Source organism: Ovis canadensis, chromosome 15, assembly GCF_042477335.2.
Source record: "Ovis canadensis isolate MfBH-ARS-UI-01 breed Bighorn chromosome 15, ARS-UI_OviCan_v2, whole genome shotgun sequence".
Lineage (NCBI taxonomy): Eukaryota > Metazoa > Chordata > Mammalia > Artiodactyla > Bovidae > Ovis > Ovis canadensis.
In genome coordinates this window covers 43,928,474-43,950,584 of record NC_091259.1, presented here as the reverse complement: position 1 = coordinate 43,950,584, position 22,111 = coordinate 43,928,474, and the positions used below count along the sequence as shown (strand labels likewise).

The 22,111-nt window shown below is 36.2% G+C and overlaps 1 protein-coding gene across 33 annotated transcripts in view; it reads right to left on the bottom strand.

Annotated features, from left to right (window-relative positions):
- SOX6 (SRY-box transcription factor 6) overlaps nucleotides 1–22,111 on the bottom strand; it is a 715,111-nt gene that overhangs the window by 485,681 nt on the left and 207,319 nt on the right. The window lies entirely within an intron of this gene.

Genomic DNA, 22,111 nt, shown 5'->3' with positions numbered 1-22,111 from the left:
CAGCGGCTTTACAATTGCTACAAAAGCCCATGTTAATAGTCAGAATAATGGAAAATATAATGACTACGGAAAAAGAAGAACCCTAGAAAACTAAAGAAAAGTCCTTGAGAATCAGAATAGTAAACAAGGTAAAATAAAGTGGAAAAAAAGTGTAATTATTATCATTTGTTTTTATTTTCATGGGATCTATTAAGAAACATCAATAAAACGATGATTATTTAACCTGGAGAGAAGGTAAAAGGACTAAAAGAAAAACAGTACTGGACTGGTAGAACTCCAAAGACTTGGATTCTCGTGGTCTCTCTATCACTGCCTAAATTCATGTTTTAGGTTAAGTATCCAAACTTTTCTGTGCAATGGTCCCTAAATGGGTATAATAAACATGCCCTGTGCATCTAAGATTATTTTGACAATTAAGGCCATATTTACTAAAGAGCTTTAAAACTATAAACACTAAAGGTAAGGGATTATTATTATAGCTATATAAATTGCTAGTCTATAAAGATTATAATTAACACTTTTCCACAAAACACATTAATGATGATTTTTTTTTGTTTTACACTATTTTTAAATAAAAATACCTTCCCTTGTAGCTCAGTTGGTAAAGAGTATGACTGCAATGCAGGAGACCTGGTTCAATCCCTGGGTGAGGAAGATCCCCTGGAAGAAGGCATGGCAACCCACTCCAGTATTCTTGCCTGGAGAATCCCATGGACAGAGGAGCCTGGCAGGCTACAATCTATGGGGTCGCAAGAGTCAGACATGACTGAGCGACTCAGTACACACAGCACACATAGACCGTATAGACCAAAAGAAGTAAACAGGAGTTTGCAAAATGTCTTCCCTAAGAAATTTTAAGAAAGGGACCAATATCAGAAGCAGAATAAGGTAAAATCATCCCAAAATAAAAGTAATCAGGTTAACCAGAGTTTACTCAGATCAGACCCAAACCTTAGAAATCTTACCAAAAGGACTTCTAGACAAGGAAAAGGATCGTTTGGAGTGACACTGGTGATATTTCTCATCCAGAACTATCTCCCTGAAGCTGGAGTTCAGAGTGACTTCAAGTGGCCAGAGCTGGAAACATTTGTTGCAAGACATTTAGACTGTATCCAGTACAGCCTACCCAAGATTCAGTCAAGTGCTATGATTTAATGTAACTGGAACATGTGTACAATTGAACATCGAGAAAACAGAATTCCTTGGCCGGTAGTGCATAGATTAGTTGATGAGAGTTGCCCATGTGAAAAAAACAGAGATTGATTCTTTACTTAAAAAATAGATGTTTCCATCTTTTTAAGTTTCAATAAATGTATTCAACAAATATTGTTGAGCATCAACTAAGTTCTGGATACTGTTCAAGACACTGGGGAATATAACTGACAGAAATAGCAAAAAATTCTCCACTGCCTAGAGCTTACGTTCTAGGAAATATAAGGGGGAAATAGCAAATTCAAAAGACACACAAATTATAAAAAGTTGATAAAGGCTATTTAAAACAACAGACATGCTTAGGGAGCTAAGAAACATTTGGAGGGCTACATTTTAAACCAGGGTGGTCAAGGTTGACCTGGAAAGAGAAGATAACATCTAAGACTTGAAAGAAGTGATGGGATTTGGTGGAGCTCTATGATCCTAAAGGGTTTTTATCAATTTAAAATTTTTACCACTTTAATAATAGATGAAAGACATCCTTATAAATTAACTTTCACATTATAATAGTGAAAAGTTGGAAATAAATAAATGGTAAAACAAATTGTGGTACAAACATGGTATATGATATGGTCATGAAAAAAATCACATTTTTGAAGACATGGCAAAATCCAATAAAAGTATTTTTTAATTACAAAAATGTATATACAGTATGATGCTATTTTGCTTTTTTTTTTTAACTTTCCCGACAACTATTTTTCAAATACCTACTCTGAGCCACATACTGTTCTGGGCATCGAAGAGAGGGCAGTAAACAAGCTACATATGTCCTTTCTTCTCATACACACATAGATAAAATACTGAAATGAAATATACTAAAATGTTACTAGGGAGTATATTTTTAATTATGAAATAAAAAGATGAAATAACAGGTTATTTTATTTTATCCTTTATGTTTTATAGTCCAACTTTTCTGAATATATTCTAATCTGTTCCAAAAATAAAATACACACTGATCTAAATATTATGGTTTATATTTGCCTCAGGATATCTGTTCAGAAAAAGCACAAATTTTCACTCATATAATTTCAAATGTATACTGCATTTTTCAATCATTTACTGACTTACATCTCACAACATCTAATACAGTTGAATAACATCAGGTTCCTTTCTATAGCTGCAAAAACCAAAAAACAGAACAGTTAACTAATTTGCCACTCTGGAAAGAAAAAGTGTTTAAATTCTAAATTATAATAATAAGTATGGAAGTATTTCATACAGTGCTTAGATCAAGAAAGTTTACAGTTTCTGAATGCTATGCTAGAGCTTTAGGGTACATCTCTCCCCAGTTATACTGGGGATTTCTTTGCGGGGTGGGGTGGTGGCTGTCAGGGAAAAAAAAGTTTCATTTATTTACAATGGAGCTTTAAAAGTTACGAAAGAAAAATCTGATCTGAATTGTAACCTCACCACCATCATCCCCTGATGTTAGGCTTATTTCAATTTCCCTCAACCACTAAAAGACAAGGAAAGTTCAGTATGTTCCTATAATGTTTCTCCATTCTTCCTTTGATTTCAAGTTTTTATATTTAAATAGTTTAGCAAATGGCATCTGTTTGTCTACCTCAACTAGTTGAGTTACCTTGGGCAAGTCATTTCAACATTCTGCTCTCACTTTTCTTATTTTGCAAATACAAGAATTGAACTAGATGATCTCAAAAGCCTTTAAACGCCACAATTTCATGATGCTATTGTTTCAAGTCTATGAAGTATTTACAATAAATTAAATGAATGCAGCTTCTCCGAAAAAGAAAAGCTACAGCAATAAGGACAGTAGGCTAGAAAAAGTAAAAAAACAAAGACCTGGGATTCAAAGAGTCTGAAAATCTCCCTAGCCCCCTGGACCAAGTCCAGCTTCAATTACACAAGGGTTGTTTGGGGACAATACAGAGGGAGAAATATGAAGGTTCCTTTGATCATCAAAAGATGATCTTTCTGCTTAAAAACTTAGTATTCCTATACTCTTTCTGATTCTAAATACACACATACACACACATACACACACACATGCACATGTATATACAAACAGGAGCTCCCATATAAGCACACATATCAAATGTTTTAATACTGATATGAAAGAGAAACAGAAGGCACTTATTTTGCTGTAATAAAGGCATTTTAAATCCAGAGAGAGTGATTTGGTTTTCAGGCTTTTAAAGCAATAGCACCATATTCAATCCTTATCACCTCCTCTTAATACAAAACCTCCAATAGCTCTTAAAATTGTGGCATTTTCTTAGGAACAGAAAGAAAAAATTGTGCTGCTATTGCAGCAACATCTAAACCGTTTCCTGTAAACTTTCTGTGATGAAAGTCATAGAATTTATGATAAAACCCTGTAGAGTGGTGAAACAAATTCTTTCATATTTATCATTCATTTTATTCAATGTGCATTTTGAAGGAAAACCTTTTAAGAACACCAATAATGTGGGAAAGCTACAACAACTAAATTTATTGTTAAGTATCGCATCACTAGTCCTCCTGGGAGTTCAGGAAGAAAGCTTAAATCACATTTTCTAACACATTGGAGAGCTTCCCAGAGATGTGATGGCCCACAGAGGCAAATCATCCAAAGCACACTGGAATCTCAGAGATAGTGACAGAGAAATATCACTTCGTTTAATAAAAGCAAATTGAAGTTACCCCTCCCCCTTTTTTAAAAACAAAGTACGAACTCTTTCTTACCCCATTTTTCTCCTCTCCTTCCCCCTCCCTTTCCTGTTTCACCTGACTAAACTGTAGGTATTTGTTCCATCACCTGACTTAGGGGCTGGCTAGAAATATTAGGGGAAAAAAAAAAACAACAATCTACCATTGTTACATGAGACAACAACCTTTCATGTCCTTGAAGCTCACCATGACCTTTCATCTTTCCTATCCCCAATGGTCTCTCCTAACAACTAAAACTATACTCAGTTGGGCTGAATTCCAGATTGTCATAAAAAGAACCCTGTCCTTTCAAAACAAAACCAATTTTTACACCAAGGTGGGGGAGAAACATAAGTCCATTGTTCCCTCACAGATGGAAGTTGGAGTTACTAAGGCAACTGCTCTAATCCTCCTTTTTACCACCTTTTTCACATCACTGGCCTATCAAGTATGCTACCTTTTAACTCATAAGCTCAAAAGCTGGTAGTCTAACTGGCTGCCCTAATTAGCTACGATTTTCACACTACAGACAACATGATGAGCTAATCGAAATTTGCAAAATAATGACGTACCTCCAGCAAATATTCCTCCTCCTGAGGCCCAGTCTTAGAATAACAATAATGAGACCATTATTAGAGAAGGGCATTAAAATGCTGCACTGCTGCTAAACAGAGAACTTAATTGTTCTGGTCTTGTCCATTGAATCAACAACCTATTGTTGTGGACTTGAAAAATAAAGGACTGGAGAATGGGTGCCATGATGATTGGTCTGTGCGGCCATACCGGCACTCTGTAGAATTGTTTTCTTTTGAAACTCTTGATGGACTAGTAGTTTTGTTTAAAAGTAACATAAAAGGCGATTGTCTGGATAAAAAGTCCTATTTATTGAAATCCTTAGAAGCAGTTGCATGGATTTGTTCGTGACCCCTGAGATAAAAACATAGTGACCATAATAACACCATTTGTAGAGAGCCCTGTTACCACTGCCTACAGTAACATAAGATAAGAGACGGTCTTTTCTAGCTACTGTAGGAAGGAAGGAAGTACTTCTGAGCAGAAAGCAAGAATGATAAAAGGTCAAATACTGGGTAAAGCTCATTAATCTCCAAAGAAAGACTTAAAAATAATGCTAATTTAGGAATTCAGCACAATCGCTACAGATTCAAGCACACGTAAAAAGGCTCACAGCTCCTTTTCCCCCCTCACTTTTGGGCTTCTTTCCTTTGGTAAAAAGAGGATTAAAATAAAATGATTATTAAATAACCGTGCCAAGGTGTCTCAGGATAGATAACATGGAGAAAAATCCAAAGGTTTCTGGATAATTATTCTTATGGTCATCCCAGTTCTATAGCAAGAAGAATAAAATACTGAAGTTAAAGGTTAACTAGTGTAAAATTCATAGCAGTAGAAAAGCACTGTTTACACACTGTAAAAGTCTTCGAAATGGGAGTCACAGTACATGTTTTCTATAAAGTCAGGTCAGGATTTTAGGGTTGAATTGTGGTGGGAGGGAGTATACTTTTTTGTGAGTAGGGATTTGAGATGGGGTCTGTTTGTTTTTTAACAGGTGAGATCTGCATTATATAAAAATGTATTAAATTGTAAATAAGACCTCTTGCTTCATTCAATCTGTTCTTTGCTTCATTTATCTTCATCTTGTTAGGCTAAATTAATTAACAATCTCACTGTTGCACACTTTCTCTTTTCATTACATCAAATAATGGCCCGTATATGAAGAAAGCCCTCACCACGGGAATTCTGCAACTCTGCTGCTAAGGAGAGTTTCTGCATTTCAGTGTAGCAATAATAACTAGATACGTGCATTTTGTGAGTGTTTATTAAACTTACTTTTCTTTGTTAACAGCTAATTAAGTACCCAAATTCCTAACATATTATCAACAGAAAACCATTTTTTTTTTTTTAAAAAGGCATAGGTTAGAAGTTGCAAGATACCATAAAAAGAGGGGGGAAATCACATTGTATATATTCACAATCAGATTTCATCATCAATGTCACCCAAAATAAGAAGAAACACATGCAAATTGGGCAGGTATGTTTTCACAGATACAATACAACATTGCATAAAAGGTTTAAAAGACACACCCCAAGCTGTTCTGCTCCTTGCTTTGGAATGTCTAACATGTGATAAATTGGATGATTAGAATTTCATTGGTAAATCCCATTATTTTAAATCTATAAGAGTGAAATGTGTTAAACTCTTTTGTAAGTTTTCTTTCAACCTGAAACACTGTGGCATCTGGAGCTATGCAAATGGACAAAACAGTAAAGCCCTTTTTAATCTTTCCCTGATCAACCAGCGCTGCTTTCTCCAATCACAGTTTTGTGCGTGATATCTTTCTGCTAGCATTTCTTATTTAATTAAAACAGACACTGACAGAAGGACATGGATTAGTACTGTAATGATGCATTTACTTAGATTAATCGGAGGCTCCTTTTAGAGTAATGGCTTAAACAAAGAACAAAAGGAAATTGTTATGAAACAGCCTTTTATCCCAGGCAAAGGTCGCATTATGAGGTTTTTAATTTTGTCAGCTTCTGTTATACTCGGCCTTGCTAGTGGAACAGGAGAAGTGCTTTTACCCCCAATAAAGCCAGTTATTATAAAAACAGCCATTAAAGCTGCAAATTAAAATGTCTGATTTTAAAACAGGTTACTTAGCTTTCAGAATCCTCTAATTAGCATGTTGTACATTGTTGTGCAGAAAAGAAGACTAAAATGCTAATGACCTACCGCCAGGTGACCACACTGCTGTGCAAAATAATAGGACCTTTCCAAGTAATATGATGAATTAACCGAGTACAGATCCCCCATGCAGCAGCACCCCTTCTCTGAGTACAGGTCCAGATGAATGCAGGGCCATAACTGTTAAGATATGTTCAGTGATGCCCTGCCTTGGTCCAGGTGCCTCTGATTCTGAGTCAGCTACTTTTTATATATTCACTAAAAAGCAGACTTATTTCTACCACAAAAGAAAGTGAATGAAATAGCAATACTATATAAAGAGGCTGAAAATAGAAAAGACAATAGTCTTTTGATTTCAAAGCACAAAGAATTAAACTACCATGCCCCTAACAACACTATCTCTTTGCTCTTTTCCTCAGCTCTTTCCCTCACTCTAATATATTGCACTTACAGAGTACAAAAATGGGAGTTAAGGTTTTAAAGCTCAGTCTTCAATCGCATTTACTTTTATACTACACTGTCTCTAAATGATCCAAAGGAAATCCAGGTTTCCTTTTCCTAGCCTCATACTTCCCCTGTTTTACTTACTCCACCCACCACCACCCTTCCCTCTAGTCAAAATTTGCTCTGGAAAAAGGATATATTGGCATTTGTGTTTCTTATCATATGAATTTAACTCAATTACTTGTACTACTTTCATTTTCTGCCTTGTCTTTCTTTATGGACTGAATGATTCTGTGCCCCTGTAAGTCTGACAAAAATTAGCTGAATATATACATTAGGTGGGGCTTCCCAGGTGGCTCAGTGGTAAAAAAAAAAAAAAAAAAAAAAAATCCACCTGCCAAGCAGGAGATGCAGATTCGATTACTGGGTTGGAATGATCCCCTGGAGAAGGAAATGGCAATCCATTCCAGTATTCTTGTCTGGGAAATCCCATGGACAGAGGAGACTGGCAGGTGATAGTTCATGGGGTCACAAAGAGTCAGACATGACTTAGTGACTAAACAACAAAACATTCCTGGAAGGGGGGTTATTTCCAGAGTTCCAAAAGTCAACCTGCCAAGAAAACATATTCCACCTTAAATCAAATCTTACCCAAGTATCACTGAGTGGCTGGATCTACTAGTTTCTTGAAATCAATGTGAAACATATATTGTTTTTGGAACAACAAGAAAAATCTCAGAATCATCTGTGACATTTGCTCAGTTGAGTCTCTAAAAACACCTGAGGTTGCTTCACTTCTCTATAGCCACAAGAATGTTGCAGGTTCAAACCACCCCGAAACTCAGTGGCTTAAAAAAGCATTGTTTAGTTCATGTGTTTGAAGACTAGCTGGGTCTTTCTTCTGCCTTTAACTGAGCTCACCAACATATCTTACAGTTGGCTGGCCTTTGGCTGGCCTAGAATGGCCTTTGATAGGACAACTAGAGTATTGTGACTCCACTCTATTTATCTCATCCTTCAGCATATGGGCCCAGGCTTTATCCTCTCTTGTGGACAGACAAGGAGAAGAGTGTAAATAGAAATGCACAAATGCTTTTTGCAAACTTCTACTTGCATCACATTTACTAACATGCCATTGGCCAAAGCAAGTTAAGTGATGGATCCCAGAAGCAAGAGGCAAGACAGAATGCCCTATCCAGAGTAGAAAGGGCACTCTAGAGTCTCATGGCAAAGGTCACAGATATAAAGAAGGATTAAGAAGAATTGGGGCCTTTAAGACAATCTATCTTAGCAAGAAGTCCAGGTCATTTTGATGATTCCCAAAATTCCTAAGTAGAAGTTTCTGCTTTGTTCCTTTTTAACTAATTTAATCTAGATGGCTACTCAAAACTGATATTTTTATTTCAATAAGTGGCAAAAACATTTTAAAAGAAAATAACAACCTCACCTCACTTATATCCATTGATTTCCAACTTAAAAATTACAAAGTTAATTCTAAAATATGACCTTCACCATTTATTTTTGCTTACCAACTTGTTGTGACTCAGTTATTCTTCGATAAAAAGTTTCAAAACTACAAACCTCTATCTCAGAAGCCTCACTTCCATTCAGAGAAGCAGCTAAGTCTGAGGAAATACCTAGTGGATGCTGTACCCAGAATTTTCTTCACTACATGTCAGAAAGCATAAGTGTTCCACTTCGCAGAATATCAGCATAGAGTATATCACAGTCCTTCAGCACAGCAGACATAGATACAATAGCAGTGCTTTAAAAAAAAAATGCCTGAAGCCAGACCCTTTAGCACTCATATCCCTATTATATTTCTAATTTCTCTGACTGTGAAAAAGGAAAGCAAAGAAAATCTTTGCTCTCACAGGGCTATATGACAGAGTATGTCCTAGGATAAGATAATTAAGAAACTAACTTTAAATTCTACAAATTCTCTATTTCTGGCCGTATGAAGCAAAAAATCAATGAAGTATTCATGGTGGCTACATAAATTTCCCATAGTTAATATAGCAGGGGCCTTACACATAGTTCTAGGGAGATACCTAGAGCCAGTTACCAGTCTTTCCACGCAGAAACACTCATCCATTAGGAGAAGGAGTGATTACTGGGCAGAATTCCTAAACCCTGTGGCAAAGGAGATACTATCCTATATAGCATCACTCAACAATTATCGCTGTGAGCAATTAAAATAACCAGTGAAATGGGTCTCCGAAAGGAGCCTTCAGCCATTCCTTCATTCAAGCCAGCACTGACAATGAGTGCTGCCGATGCTGGCGCTAACACCCAAAGAACAAGAAAGAAAGAAAGGCCAGCAGAGCTCAATCTGGGATCCAAAGATAGTAAAAAGGAAACTAAATGACATGGAGAAAACTAGCCTAAGAATTACACAATTAATGAAGAACAGGGGGGAAAAAATAGCCTTTTAATCCCCTTTTGTTTTTCCACATTCCTGTACAACTCATTTCAGTAATAATTTTGTTTAAAAGTGATGCCCTCAATTATCATTTGTCTTTTATAAACAAGGATGATACCTGGCAAGAATGCAGTTTGCACTGGTTTTCTAATATTCTGATCAACCAAATCTTCTCACCTGGTCTTCAGCAAGTATTAATCATTATAGCAGTGATCCAAGGCCATGGAACAGAGCAAAGCTAATAGGGTCCATATAAGAATCAAGACAAGCATTGTGCCCTCATTAACACTGGGTTCTAAATAAACAATAGGCCCAAGTTCAGAGAGCTGTACTAATTCTTCTCAATAGAAGCAGCTTGAGTTTAACTCAAAAGTTCCTTTTAAAGTCTCTTTGTTTTGACAGAAAGGCAAAAAGAAAAAAACAAAAGCAACTCAATATCAGAAAAGGAAAGGGCCCTAGAGAACAAGGATGAAAAAGGAAAGCTCGAACTCCTGAAGAACGTAATCTTTGAGTATCTAGTACCTGGTAAGTGCTCAAAAGTTCTCTGTTTAATTAAATTGTGATACATTTAGAAGAATAGATAAGGACAGAAGAAAGTAAGCACCTCTTTTGTAAGAAACTGCATCAGTAGTCATACCAGATATTCAGAAAGCCCAAACTTGGGAGTTTTTAACATTTGTGTTGAACTGTTTTCATAGGATAAAATGAGATGAAACATAGATTGAATTATATGTGGAGCCACACCTAACTTCTCAGACATTTTTACAGAGATAGAAATCTGACTAAAATTAACTCCAAGGAGAAACTTGGAGGAAGAAAGATGTAATAAATGGCTTAATGCAACCAATGGGGTAATTGTGGGGCCTGAAAGAGAAGCTCTATCACTTTGCCTATTAAAGGGCACTAAGGACATAAATAGACTAATTGGAATGTATTTAAATCTCAGTCATGTTCAGCTCCACATTTGGTTTGGGAGACTTTTTCAGTGTTCAGTTAAACATTCTCTGATAATATATTCCCTAATCAATGTCATCAACCTGCTCTCCTCTTATCCCACTGATCACCCCACAGGTCTGCCAAAAATATTCAGAGATAAACACCAAAGTAATTGCACTGCTATGACACAGACTATACAGGCAACTTCCATGCTTCATCAACATTTTCTCTATCCCTAAATTCCCCCACAAATTCACAACCCTCTCCACCAAAAAGCAGCTATCTTAGGTTGATGTTTCAAAATATTTTAAGGATAAATATTTTTCCTCCTACTTAGAGTTTAAACTTAAATGTCTCTAGTAGAGGTAATACTGAGCTCTTTTCACACTAAGATGTATATGACTTCCAACTCATTTTATAAAGTCAGAATATCCTTGATTCCAAAATGAAGACATTATAAAAAGGGAAAATTAAAAATATCTCATTTATGAACACAAATGCAAAAATCTATTAAATAATAACTAATTTTATAGTATAAATGAAAATCCATCAAGAATAAATATGTTTTAATCCTAATAATCCTAGATGGTTCAGAAAATCTGCCAAGAACACATATTCATAGATTAAAAAAGAAAAGTTCTATTGAGTGACTGAACAACAATGTAAAACCATATTTTTTCCTATTGTTTTAATATAAATGTGATTTTTAAATTTAACCAAATAATAATAATAATAAAAGTGTACTGGGCTTCCCTAAGTGGCTCAGACAGTAAAGGGTCTGTCTGCAATGCAGGAGACCCAGGTTCAATCCCTGGGTTGGGAAGATCCCCTGGAGAAGGAAATGGCAGCCTACTCCAGTATTCTTGCCTGGAAAATCTCATGGATTGCAGAGCCTGGTAGGCTACCATCCACGGGTTCGCAAAGAGTCGGACACAACTGAGTGACTTCACTCACTCACTCACATGTGACCACTACAGTATACTATCTTGTGAGCAGGTTTGGGTAGGGGAAATAAATAGACAGTGAGTGACTGAAAAGAGAGCGAGATCACCACATAGAAAGGTTATAGTAAGAAGAAAGGAATGGATATTAGAAACAGGCTTTTCCCAGAAATTTTATTTATTTTAAATTTTATTTGATGTGGGCTGCAAAGTTGGAGGTCATTAGAGGAAAAGAGAAATCCTTCAGAATGATAGATAATAAAACTTCAAAATCCACTACCTCAGATCCACTCATGCAACTAACTGTGCATGCCATCCCAAATGTGCTATTGTCTGCAAGAACTCTTAAAGATTAAGACTTTCACAACATTGACTTGTTCTCAAAATAGTTCTAATGAAGACCTTACTCTTGTGAACTAGTTAGCACCTTAACTTCTGAACATGATAATTTCCTAATGAGAATATCAATACCCAAGAGACTTAAGATCTGAGGCTTTTTAATCTGAGGAACACATGTGCAATCTATAAGAATTAGAGAGAAATCAGTGCCAGCTTTGACCTTGGCACTTAAGGTTTGCCAAGTAAAAAGACCAAATTGATTGCAATTATGAATCCTTAAATGGCAGGAAGGAAAGAAATAAGATCAAGAATCTTATTTTAATGTTTCTTTTTAAATTTTTCTAAGCAATAATGTCAAACTGTAAAACGGTCCAGCATGTTTTTAAGAGAGATGGTCAAATATCAACCTACTCTTTACATAGATATTTCAAACAATGTGAAAGACAAATAAAATGGAGTTGGACTGCAAGGAGATCCAACCAGTCCATCCTAAAGGAGATCAGCCCTGGGATTTCTTTGGAAGGAATGATGCTAAAGCTGAAACTCCAGTACTTTGGCCACCTCATGCGAAGAGTTGATTCTTTGGAAAAGACTCTGATGCTGGGAGGGATTGGGGGCAGGAGGAGAAGGGGATGACAGGGGATGAGATGGCTGGATGGCATCACGGACTTGATGGACGCGAGTCTGAGTGAACTGCAGGAGTTGGTGATGGACAGGGAGGCCTGGCGTGCTGCGATTCATGGGGTCGCAAAGAGTCGGACACGACTGAGCAACTGAACTGAACTGAACTGAAAAGGCTATGTATTAAATATAAATTTAAAACACTACCCATTTACATGCAATTTACCAAAGTCAAGTAGAATTTGCATAACTATATTTGGACAGTAAATTTTCTTTCAAATTCAGATTATTTTTTTCTAAGAAAACAGTATAATTTGTACTGTAATATCCATTTCTGTTTTGTAATTTCCAAACTCATGAGAAGATCTCTAACTTGAAGTAGATCCATTAAAGTTTATCTTAAGTAGAATTATATATTAATGAATAAGATTAACATATGAAAATGTAACAAACAGAGGATATTTCTTCAGAGCATAGGTAAATAAAGTACTCTCTCCATTTCCTTCCCAAATTGTGAATCTAACTGCAATAAACAAGTTGATAAAAATTTCAACTACTTTTATTTAGAAAAAAGGAAATTGCTTTTTTAACCTATAAAAAAATTCATAAACTTGTTCTATTTTCAAAACAATATAAACTTAAAATCTGGAACTTATCAAGCTATATCACTTCACTTGCACTTTCTTTTTTGGCTATACTAAAATTACTATAGTAGAAACTATTCTTACTTAAACTGTAATGACTTTCATCATATCCCCCATACTCAGTCAAACTCATGGAATAAATAAATTACACATATGAGATGAGTCAGTGTGTATGAAAATATTTAACCAAATCACATGTATACATCCACCTTATGAGTCGTGCGTCAGTTGTGCAATTCTGATTGCATGTTAGAACACTTGTAGTTTTAAGTGATAAAAAACCAACTCAAAGTAGTTATATCAAAAAATAGTTTATGGACTCAATATAACTGGAAGTCTTGGCTTCTGGCACAGCTGGATCCAGTGCTAAAGTGATGTAATTAGGAGTTGGTCTCTCTTCTTCTCTCAGGCAGGTTCTCCTGCTTCAAGGGCAAAGATGGCTACCAGAAATTTCAGGTTAACAATCACAGTAAAATGACTATGGTCTTTTCCCAGTAATACCAGGAAAGATCCCAGATTAAGTCCCATTGGTGTGGCTTGGATAACATGCTTATTTCTGAACAAATCGTGTGGCCATGAATATGAAATGCCCACTCCCCTTGACTTGGGAAGGTAAATAGCTTTACTCAATCACATTTACTAAAAATGAAAGAAAGTTGTTCCCCAAAAGAAAATAAGGGTGCTTTTTCCAGGTAAAATGCTAGACAGGGAATATAGTAAATGATCTGTTAGTTACGAGTTTCTTTTTCCAATAATTATTACAGTGAGGTAACTTCAGGGGGGAAAAAAACAACTGCAAGCTCTTCATGGCAATAGTAGTTGCAAAGACTTCTTTGAATTGCTTTTAGCAGTCCCAAAGATGAACAAAAATTATGACACTAGCCATTCTTAAGACAAATGAAGACAAAAGAATTTTTCTTTTGATAATTTTAGTTCCATTCCCTTACTTCAGAGGGAGCTATCCCAAAGTACTCTTTCAATCCTTAACATTGTTAGGTTTAAATTCTTAGAACACTTGCAAAGATTTATAGAGGGCTATCTTCAGCTACTGTTTCTGGAAATTTCATTCATGGGTCCCTGAGAACTACAAACACTGCTTTGGAGCCCAGGTATAAACATATTTCTTTATGAGGTCAAGCAAACCAACAACTTTATTTTGAATGTAGCTCCCATATAACTTAACTCATTCATCTTAATTTTTACTTGAAAATATGTCTATATTTTTAAATGCATATGCCACAAAAGAATAATATATTAAAAATAAAGAGCAATATTGCATAGGAACCTGGAATGTTAGGTCCATGAATCAAGGCAAATTGGAAGTGTTCAAACAGGAGATGGCAAGAGTGAACATCAACAATCGGGGAATCAGCGAACTAAAATGGACTGGAATGGGTGAATTTAACTCAGATGACCATTATATCTACTACTGTGGGCAGGAATACCTTAGAAGAAATGGAGTAACCATCATGGTCAACAAGAGTCCGAAATGCAGTACTTGGATGCAATCTCAAAAACAACAGAATGATCTCTGTTCATTTCCAAGGTAAACCATTCAATATCACAGTAATCCAAATCTATGTCCCAACAAGTAATCCTGAAAAACTGAAGTTGAAAGGTTCTAAGAAGACCTATGAGACCTTTTAGAACTAACATCCAAAAAAGATGTCCTTTTCATTATAGGGGACTGGAATGCAAAAGTACAAAGTCAAGAAACACCTGGAGTAACAGGCAAATTTGGCCTTGGAGTATGGAATGAAGCAGGGCAAAGGCTGATAGAGTTTTGCCAAGAGAATGCACTGGTCATAGCAAACACCCTCTTCCAACAACACAAGAGAAGACTCTACACATGGACATTACCAGATGGTCAACACTGAAATTAGACTGATTATTTTCTTTGTGGCCAAAGATGGAGAAACTCTATACAGTCAGCAAAAACAAGACCAGGAGCTGACTATGGCTCAGATCATGAACTCCTTATTGCCAAATTCAGACTTAAATTGAAGAAAGTAGGGAAAAGCACTAGACCAATCAGATATGACCTAAGTCAAATCCCTTATGATTATACAGTGGAAGTGAAAAAGAGATTTAAGGGACTAGATCTGATAGAGTGCCTGATGAACTATGCATGGAGGTTCATGACACTGTAGGGGAGACAGGGATCAAGACCATCCCCATGGAAAAGAAATGCAAAAAAAGCAAAATGGCTGTCTGAGGAGGCCTTACAAATAGCTGTGAAAAGAAATGAAGTGAAAAGCAAAGGAGAAAAGGAAAGATATAAGCATCTGAATGCAGAGTTCCAAAGAATAACAAGGAGAGATAAGAAAGGCTTCTTCAGCGATCAATGCAAAGAAATAGAGGAAAACAATAGAATGGGAAAGACTAGAGATCTCTTCAAGAAAATTAGAGATACCAAGGGAACATTTCATGCAAAGATGGGCTCAATAAAGGACAGAAATGGTATAGACCTAACAGAAGCAGAAGATATTAAGAAGAGGTGGCAAGAATACACAGAGCTGTACAAAAAAGATCTTCATGACCCAGATAATCACAATGGTGTGATCACTCACCTAGAGCCAGACATTCTGGAATGTGAAGTCAAGTGGGCCTTAGAAAGCATCACTACAAACAAAGCTAGTGGAGGTGATGGAATTCCAGTGGAGCTATTTCAAATCTTGAAAGATGATGCTGTGAAAGTGCTGCACTCAATATGCCAGCAAATTTGGGAAACTCAGCAGTGGCCACAGGACTGGAAAAGGTCAATTTTCATTCCAATTCCAAAGAAAGGCAATGCAAAAGAATGCTCAAACTACTGCACAATTGCATTCATCTCACATGCTAGTAAAGTAATGCTCAAAATTCTCCAAGCCAGGCTTCAGCAATATGTGAACTGTGAACTTCCAGATGTTCAAGCTGGTTTTAGAAAAGGCAGAGGAACCAGAGATCAAATTGCCAACATCTGCTGGATCATGGAAAAAGCAAGAGAGTTCCAGAAAAACATCTATTTCTGCTTTATTGACTATGCCAAAGCCTTTGACTGTGTGGATCACAATAAACTGTGGGAAATTCTGAGAGAGATGGGAATACCAGACCACCTGACCTGCCTCTTGAGAAATCTATATGCAGGTCAGGAAGCAACAGTTAGAATTGCACATGGAACAACAGATTGGATCCAAATAGGAAAAAGAGTACGTCAAGGCTGTATATTGTCACCCTGCTTATTTAACTTATATGCAGAGTACATTATGAGAAACACTGGGCTGGAACAAGCACAAGTTGGAATCAAGATTTCCGGGAGAAATATCAATAATCTCAGATATGCAGATGACACCACTCTTATTGCACAAAGTGAAGAAGAACTAAAAAGCCTCTTGATGAAAGTGACAGAGGAGGGTGAGAAAGTTGGCTTAAAGCTCAACATTCAGAAAACGAAGATCATGGCATCTGGTCCCATCACTTCATGGGAAATAGATGGGGAAACAGTGGAAACAGTGTCAGACTTTATTTTGGGGGCTCCAAAATCACTGCAGATGGTGATTGCTGCTATGAAATTAAAAGATGCTTACTCCTTGGAAGGAAAGTTATGATCAACCTAGATAGCATATTCAAAAGCAGTTATATTACCTTGCCAACAAAGGTCTGTCTAGTCAAGGCTATGGTTTTTCCAATGGTCATGTATGGATGTGAGAGTTGGACTGTGAAGAACTCTAAGCACCAAGAATTTATGTTTTTGAACTGTGGTGTTGGAGAAGACTCTTTGGAGTCCGTTGGACTACAAGGAGTTCCAACCAGTCCATCCTAAAGAAGATCAGTCCTGGGTGTTCATTGGAAGGACTGATGCTGAAGCTGAAACTCCAATACTTTGGCCACCTCATGCAAAGAGTTGACTCATTGGAAAAGACTTTGATGCTGTGAGGGATTGGGGGCAGGAGAAGGGGCGACAGAGGATGAGATGGCTCGATGGCATCACTGACTCGATGGACGTGAATCTGAGTGAACTCCGGGAGTTGGTGATGGACAGGGAGGCCTGGCGTGCTGCGATTCATGGGGTCGCAAAGAGTGGGACACGACTGAGCAACTGAACTGAAACTATTATTGTCCATTTGTATTTTGAATGTTATCATCATATACTTTGGTGAAAGAAGGATTTTTACCTGAGAAAATGGAAAGAAAGTATAAATGTACATAAAGTTGGGAGAGAATGAAAGGGCAAAGAGTAGTTGAAGCATCAAAGGCAATATTCATTTTATGCATATGTTCAGATCACTGACTATGAGCAACTTATTGTGCTGGAGATGATACGAAAAAAAAAAAAAAAAACAAGCACAGTCCCCACTCCAAAGGTGAATAAAAGAAACATGAGCAGTAATGGTGAGGGTGGCATGTCAGTTCTTTTCCTGCCCCAACATCACATGCACCAGATTTTGCTCAGGGCCCCACAATAAATAACTTCACATTTTTTAATGTTTTATTCAACTCGTTTGCTAATTCAAGAAATTACTTCTTCTCTAACTTCCAGGATAACATAGAAACAGTATAAGCAATCAACATATATAAGAGAAGCTAAATTTAAGAAAAGCAACACATATTAGCTAATTTATTAAAAGGATTGAGAGTGTGGATTTTTTCAATTTTTAATTAACTCAGTAAGTATATAATGAGTGCTTATTGAATAGTAGGTACTATGCAGTCATGTAAGTTATTTAAGATGAATTTGACTTGATATCCCTGCTCCCCCCAAACCACTTTTGATTAGAAACTAAGGAATATCCACAGAAATTACTAAAAAAGACAAATTATAAAAAAGTACAAAAAGAGAAATGCAAAATACTATGGGAGTATAAATGAAGTGAAATCAGAGAAGACTATAGGAGTGGGCCTTAATACATGGAAATAAATCCTACAAGTAAATATGTTTGTTAGAAATGTTTTACAGGAGGAAGGATATGAAATATACCAGAAAAATACACACTGCTTCTATACCAATTAGCTCAAAGGCATCCAAAAAAATTTAGATGAATATATCCTATTAATACAAGCTATTTTTACTATCCTACACCTTTTTAATACATTGCATTACTAAAATTAAAAGATTTTGAAAGTTATAAATAATGCATGCTAGAATACTTTGGCAGTCATCATGTTCACAATGTAAAAAGAATGAGACTCTTTACATACTATCTGTGTCAGGCATTATATGCCAAAGATACCCAAGATGCATGCTCAATTTTTTATTACTTACATTTCAGCAGATGAGAAATAATATATGAAGTGAGCCTCCCACACCTAATAGAAAGTACATTTTAATGTTTGAGAGGCTAGACTTATACATTAACTTCCTAACTATTCAGGTAAAATCTTTATCTCTTCACCATAAAAAATACTTAGGCCTTTGTTACCTTGTGTCCAGCAAATAAAATATATACGATTTATGCAAATATATCATTCTTTTTTTTGTATTTAACACAAAAATAACACAGGCAGAATAAGCGATTGATCATAAAGGACGTCAGCAAACCTCAAGATTATGTCAGTATAAATGGTAATGGCATTGAGCAAAATAACAGTAAAAAGAACCTAGGAAAAAATAATGTCTCCTGACAATATAAGTTGCTGGGTTAAAAGAGTAAAGCCTTGAGGAAGGCTAATGGAATTTGGGGATAGTACCTCGATTTTAAACATAAAGCATTAAATTCAGCACATGTGACTTCCCAAGAGATTTTTTTCCCAATATGTTGCTATTTAAAGAACACATACTCATTCCACTAGCCTATCTCTCCCTGCAGTGAGCATGATCACAAAGTTTTCTCCATAAGTTGCTAGCACAACAGTTGGTTAAAGGAGAGCAGGAGACACTGTCACGTATAATGTAGTCAGTTTGAAAAACCCACCTTCACATTTAGAAACAAGCGCAGACTGGAATTCATAATAAGACTTAATAGAAAGAAAATGCATGCCCAGAAAAAGAGAACCTCCTACCAAGCTTCCTGTAGATCGACATGCCAACTTTTCCTTATGGTCAGCCTCATGCTTCTAGCATTATTCCTTAGCAAAGGAAGTATAAAACTTCATATAGTTACAGGATTTTTCCAAGATATCTTGTAATTTCTCTAGTACTATAAAATTATTTATTCAGAAACCTAGTCAGTTTTCCAAGTATGACATTTCAAAATGTCATACATTTCACTGCCTTCCAAAATATCAAATCTGGAAACCTGGATGTCACCTGAAAATCCTTGGAAACAACTGATGGCTAACTTGTATCAGCTAGAGAAGTAAAACCATGTCCAAAACTTTTTAAAATAGGGACTCCTCATTTCAACATGTTACCAGTTAAACCCAGAATTTGAGCTTCAAGTGTCCACAACACTAAATCGTTCCCAGTTACTTGTTTCAAGAAATTTACACCATCTTCTCTTGTCAAAATCTCTACTTTTCTCACTGATCTACTCAATTACTCATCCCTCAAATATTTACTGGATGCTTACTGTTTATCTGCCAAGTATTGTAAGTGACAAAAAACCAGAAGGCTATAGGGGCTATAGGATTTGTGGCACAGCAGTGGAGTCCCATAGAGCCACTAACCAAATACTCTAAATCTGAGCTAGCAACTGGATGGGTAGAGTGGCAGACACAGAGACAAATATGTTATAAAAACAAGGTCTTCTACCTCTCACTCTGAACCATCAAATGAAGGGTCAGAACTGCTTATGTGAATCTGATGACCCATATTTGTGCTGTTCATATTGGACCAATTCACCTACTCTAAGTAAAGCAAGACTTGCTGGGAAAGCTGAAGTATTGTTCTGCTTGAAGAGAGGAAGTGAGCTGCTTCTGATGAGAAGGAACTACACAATAAAGATGCAGAACTGAAAACTTCAAATATGCTTTCAAAAAAAATCTACATATTGGCCCCTTGAAGCCAACAACGATTATCAAATTGGTGAGAAAGCTAATGGCAAAATGTTTACTTTGGATTCCATCCAGATCGTAACTGCAATGCCTATGAGCCCATCCACACTCCTGGCCCATCCCATCAACCAGTGGCATATAGCATTTCCTATCTGAAAGACCATACACCGGGCTAGAATGTGACTTAATTCAGCAAAAATACACAGCTACTATGGGGTTAGTAAGTGGTAAAGAGGTCAGGAAGATTCTTAGCAGGCATTTACAGTCCCCAGCCAGTTTAGGCTTCTGCCTAACAGATGATGCCACAGTTTGGAGGATTTAAAAGGATTTTCTTCTCCAAGAGGACTAAAGTCTACACTAAAAATAAAGAAAGATGGAATAGGATAAGAACCAGAATACAGTAGAGGGAAGCAGGAGGAGAAAAACACTTTACTACAAATTTCCAACAACTTAATTTGGAGGGAAAAAAAAATTCTATTTTAGAATACACTTCTAGTTCTCATACTTGAATATATTCTTATTTTTAAAAAGCTAAATGCCCCAACCACTTTGATAAGATAGATATTAGTATACCCACAAAGTACAATGCCCTAAACGTATGCAGATACTAGTACAAAGAAATTGCCCACAATTTGAACGCTTCCAATTTTTTAATTCAAAGTGATCTCCATTTTTAACTCTCATAGTTTTATAATTTTTAAGTACTTTGCCCATTATAAATTATTTCTCTTAAGTTTATTCTGTAACAAGCTTTCACTCAATGGGTAAATCATTTTGAAATGTTATCCAAACAAACTGAAACTCCTGATGTCAGAGCTTTAAAACACATGATGAAAATATGAAAGAAAAATGTGCATTTCCTGGGATATTCATCCAGTCGGTCCTTGTATATCCATCTATGCTTATGAATGCTGAGAATCTTTCATTTTATGGTACTGTCAACGACATCTAAAAATGTATCCACCCGCTTACACTATCACATCCCAGTAGAGCTATTAAAATTGATGCCCAGAAGATAGGGATCATGTCAAAGAACAAAGAGATTTGATCTCAAATACTACGTAAGTAGAAAGTATTTCTTTACCTCCTTTAAATCAAAATCCATAAAATAATTCTAAACAAGTGATGTAGTAGTTGTCATTAATTTATTTTCCTCTGCTTTCTAACACAACAAAAAGCAAAAATAGCCTGCGATCCAAATGCACTGTAAGAGAAGACTGAAGAATTTAAGATCAAGAATTATGATCTTGAGAACCTGGCACCACAAAGTAACTCAAAACAAATACCATCGAATGCTTCTACCATCAAGGCAGAATGTAACAATTAGTGTTAAGAAAAGTGCATCAGGAATAAGAGAAATGGAAAAGAAGTGACAAATGTCTACCCTGAAGCTGGCTTGAATCTGGCAGGCTTCCTCACATATTCCTTATAGCATTCAATGGGCCAGATATCCTTGGCTCTCTCTCATCTATTATTTTAGGATTAAAGAAAGCAGTGGTAGACAAAAAGTGTACATTGTGGGTTAAGGAAGAAGGGGACTTGGATGCCAGGCTTCAAAGAGTTAAGCACAAGCACCTTTAACTAATATGGAAAATTAAACAAATTTTTTACAAGCTGGCACCCACTTACATAATGAGATGCATTGTCAGTCCTCACTAAGTGAAATATTTGTGTTGCCATGCAGCTAAACAAATGCCTTTTTTCACTTTCACTGAAGGCAGCCTCCCACTTGTATTTCTCTGAACCGCAGAGGCAGGCCTCACTGGGTAACATGTGTAGTCTGGGCAGCATGTTTCCTGCTGCCCCACAAAAGAAGTATTTATATTAACATTCCAGATGCATGGGGAATTATAGAAACTCCACACATTAAAGCCAATGTAAAATTTCTGCTACTTTAATATCTTCACTTTTGAATCAACACAACTTGGCACAGAATGAAATAATACAGTAGCATTAAAATCACTAAACGTTCAAGAATGTGACAACATTTTTTTCACGTCATTTGCACATTACTATTCATAAGCTATGGCAATTTCCTATATAAAATATGATGAATTCACAAGTACGATTATCAAATTTATGGTGTGTGCTTACTACACCACACATTACGGTTTCGTAGCTTATTTGCCCTGAAGTAACAAAGATTTGCATAGAGTTTAAATGAGTATGGTCTATACAAACTATAGTTAAAATATTATTACAGTTATATGCTTTTCTATATAAACCAGTAAAAAAAATCATATTTCATTCTTCTTTAGGGCAGTATTTTATTACAATTAAATGAAAA